The 4,427-nt window shown below is 32.0% G+C and overlaps 1 protein-coding gene across 1 annotated transcript in view; it reads left to right on the forward strand.

Annotated features, from left to right (window-relative positions):
• The window catches only part of LOC122258430 (uncharacterized), a 3,154-nt gene extending 973 nt beyond the window's left edge, over positions 1-2,181 (forward strand). The window contains exon 2 of the mRNA XM_043024376.2: positions 45-2,181. The gene's annotated coding sequence lies outside the window, so the exon portion shown is untranslated. The remainder of the gene's footprint in view (positions 1-44) is intronic.
• The last annotated feature ends 2,246 nt before the right edge of the window (positions 2,182-4,427 follow it).

Genomic DNA, 4,427 nt, shown 5'->3' on the forward strand with positions numbered 1-4,427 from the left:
GAGACTTAATTGACATTTCATCTCTCGTTTTATTTCTCCTACAGATGATGGATGTTCAATTGAAGGAGCAGCCCTTGTGGTACTCAAGGACAACCTTCAAGATCACCTAGAGACTTCAAAGGACTTCGGCAGGATATGGACCTCCGCGCACCATGAATTGCCTTGGGAACATTGAAGGGCCGATGTGCTGCGTTCAAGAGCTGAGCATTCTTTTTTGTGATATCTGCGTAGTGGTTATTGGCAATGGAGAGTCACTGTGGTATTTACCCCTTTCTTTCTTATGTATTTTATTTTCTCTTGTATACTATGTCACCTCATCATCACTCTTTTCCGTATTCTTACCTATTTTTTTTATATTCTTGCCCATCATCTCTTTTTTTTGCTTGGCTATCTTTCTTTCTCTTTCATTTTGTTATTCTTTTCAACCAAATCCTACTTTTTTCCCCTCTTTCATTAATCTTTTGTTTGTCTACCATGTTATCGCTGTTATCAATATTTCTTGTATTTTTCTACTCTCTATTATCAATCTCATTTATAAGTACCAATTATTTTTCCCGCTAGATTCGCATCTTTCTTTTGCATTTTGCGTAAAGCTTTGTGTCTTAATGAATTTTACTTTCTCTCTCATGCTGTAATTCTTTCTCTCCCATTACATATCCCCTACTCTTAGCATTCTCTCATTTTCCCTCTTCTAACCAATAATATTTGTCTTTTTTCCCTCCTCTCTTTATTTTATAGTCCCCCCTCCCCTGATCCACGTGACTCGTTGACTTAAGAATCGTGAAGTGAAATATATATTCAATCCTTTATTTATTCAGCGAATACAAAGAATGGAATAGTTAATGAAACCAAAATTGATAAAAACGGATAAGTGAGAGCGACAAAAAAATAACTAAAACATGTTTTCATTCACCATTAGTGATATCTAAATCATTGGTTATTCACCTGTTTACGTAGGGTAGCTGAAAAAAAAAATGTTAACTGGCTATTTCATTCTGTTGTAATTCCCTTGTTTACTCACATAGAGTTTTAAACACATGTTTCACCTTTGTTTGTTTTCTCGCACACCAGAAAAAGAGTGCAAAACACTGCAGCATGTTGATACATTTGCAAAAACACTTCACTCTATCTTTTTGATACACAGGCAGAACAAAAAAACACTACGTACAATCAGTAAACCTATTTTGTGTTTCGGGAGTTTTTCAGCAGAGCGTTTTATGGCGATGTTTGACATGTCTTAGTGTACTTTCATTTCTTTTTCCGTAGACTCTTTCTTCGTTTTGTTACTATCTTTGTTTGATGAATTGCATAGATAATGTGGTTAGTTGTTTGACTTGCTATATATCATTGCTGTGCTGAATTCAATATGGTGCAATAAGCTTTAGTTCTTAAAATACAGGAATGCATTCGCATTGAACATAGGATTAAATAAAATTGTGATATGTTTAGATTATAATAAGTATTACCACCATCATATTTTTTATTCATTATTTCTTTTTACCAAATTCGTTGTTTATCTGTTAAAACTTTTTGTCCATTTTTTGTCATTTATTTTATCTTTGGAAAGGAAATATAATGATCATAATATTTAAAAATGTAGAATCAAATCACATGGCAATATCTTTATGATAAGTATTACTACTATTATATTCTTTACTCATTTTTTTACCAAATGATTGTTTATCTGTTATAACTTTTTGTCCATATTTTGTCATTTATATGATTATCTTTGGAAAGGATATATAATGATCATAACATTTTAAAATGTAGAATCAAATCACATTGTCATATGTTTATAATAAGTATTACTACCATCATATTTTTTATTCATTTTTTCACCATATGATTGATTATCTGTTATAACTTTTTGTCCATTTTTGTCATTCATTTTATCTTTGGAAAGGAAAACTTGTATAATTATCATCATATTTTAAAATGTAGAATTAAATCACATTTTAATGTTTATGATAAGTATTACCATCTTATTTTTTATTCATTATTTTTTACCAATTGGTTGTCTACCATCTTCTTTTTTTTTTTTTTTTTTGTCCATTTTTTTGTCATTTATTTTATCTTTTGGAAAGGAAATGTTGTATAATGATCATAATATTTTTAGATGTAATGATCATAAAATCTCGCATTTATATGTACGTATATCCCAATACAAGTTATGAACGAAAAGTATTTATTCTTATATCCTTTAAGAGCCATTAAAACTGGTATGAGTATGTACTTCGACTTTTTAGTTTAATTTCTTTTTACGTTTTGCATTCTTTTGGAAAGGTGTGGCTTAATTCTAGACCGAAAAAGAATTATGTAAAGATTTGTAACTTTTGAAAATTATGTCTGTAACTTCTCAAATTGCATTGATTATCTTTCACAGAAGAAAGTACATTTTGAATTATTGCAATCTTGATGGTAATAACAGACAAATTTACATGCAATTACAGATTAAAAAGTTCTTCACTCGTATAGCATTTTGGGTCAGTGGTTCATAGAAAGATAATTAATTATCTAAATTAAAGGAGAGACTTGTCTTCACTATCTTCAGCCCATACTTTTCCTGTTTGGGTTATGCATTGGCTTGTACGATTAGAAGTTCATTTGGAATTATTGTAGTTCTCAATTTTCTATAAGATGAGTGAATAAAGAATTTAGAATGGAATTTGCTGGTATTTTACAAAATCACAGAATTAACTGTTTACGATTCACGATGTATATAATAATGTATATGTATTGTACATCAGACCTCCCTTTAATTTTTGTTTACATATTTCTTTCAAAGAAAACCATATTTGGCCTAACTATTATATTCTAATCTTAGTCTTAATTCTGTTTTGTTTCATTTTCTATGGCCAGTCATATACAATTGAATACTAAGGAGTTAAGTCAACTAGATTTATGTAATACGCTCATTAAATCTAAAAAAATAACAAGATGATCAGAGATGAATAAATTGATAAAATCTCGAACATTTGGATGGATAAACTAAAGAAAACAACAAACCAAACCAAATGATGAGATAAACGATTATCTACATCCAATTGTTGAACAGTTCACAATTTCCCTTAGAATATTTAAGCGTTGGATTATATTGGTCATAGGTATCATTGTTTTAGGCCGCGATAGTAAATTAGGATCTAAAAGGGTTTTGTGAAGTTAACAGTGGTCAGAGTCGCTCTCCTAACGCACACACACACACACTCACTCTCTCTCTCTCCTCTCTCTCTCTCTCTCTCTCTCTCTCTCTCTCTCTCTCTCTCTCTCTCTCTCTCTCTCTCTCTCTCTCTCTCTCTCTCTCTTCTCCACACACTCTCTCTCTCTCTCCTCACTCTCTCTCTCTCTCTCTCTCTCTCTCCTCTCTCTCTCTCTCTCTCTCTCTCTCTCTCTCTCTCTCTCTCTCTCTCTCTCTCTCTCTCTCTCTCTCTCTCCTCTCTCTCTCCTCTCTCTCTCTCTCTCTCTCTCTCTCTCTCTCTCTCTCTCTCTCTCTCTCTCTCTCTCTCTCTCTCTCTCTCTCTCTCTCTCTCTCAAACACACACACACACACACACTTGTTCACATTTTTTTCAGGTAAATGTTTATCTCTGAGCATGTCATTATACATATCAACTGAGTTCTATCATTTATAAGTCGAGATCAAGATAATTGCGAAAGAAAAACAAAACAACTTCCTCTTTGTAAAATTCTCTATGAAAATGTTCCGTTTTCTTTGATAACTATTACCGGGTAAACTATGTTTCTATATCCGTATAACGTTTATTTGAAATTACATGTTGAATGATATAATATATATTATAAAAGAGTGTTATAGTCGTGCGATGATTTATATAAGCAATGCGGACAAAGGAATGAAAGGAAAGAAGTTAAAAGGAACAAAAGAGGAAGAGGAAAAAGAAAACTTGCTTTTTGACATAACCAAAAAGGGTGTTGGCTTTATCTAATCAGTCGCCATTGGTGTAATTATCACTGAATCATTAGACTGATTAAAGAGTGTAATTGAAATGTTTCGTATATGTCGAGCATTCTGATTATGGCCAATATCATTGTTATTGTTTTATTATTATTATTATTATTTTATTTATTTATTCATTATCATTATTTTATTATTATTATTTTTTTTGGAGGGAGGGGTCTCCCACTTCTTCTATTTCGATAATTTCTTTTCTTTCCTCTTTCCGTCTTTTCCTTCTTTTTCCTTCTTCCTCTCCTTGTTTTCTTCATTTTTCGTCTTTCTCTTTTTCATTTCATTTCGTCTTTCTATTCTTCGCCTACTTCCTCCATACTCCACTCCCTCCTATTCCTCTCCGACCCTTCCTCCTCTTTCTCTATATTTCCCTCTCTTTCGCTCCTTCCATTTTTTTTTTTTTTCTTTTTATTTCTCTCTTCTTCATCCTCCTACCTTACTTCTCTGCTTTCTCTCTCTCTTG

Source organism: Penaeus japonicus, unplaced genomic scaffold (genome assembly GCF_977035675.1).
Source record: "Penaeus japonicus unplaced genomic scaffold, GWHDUDI00000001_assembly GWHDUDI00000033, whole genome shotgun sequence".
Classification (NCBI taxonomy): domain Eukaryota; kingdom Metazoa; phylum Arthropoda; class Malacostraca; order Decapoda; family Penaeidae; genus Penaeus; species Penaeus japonicus.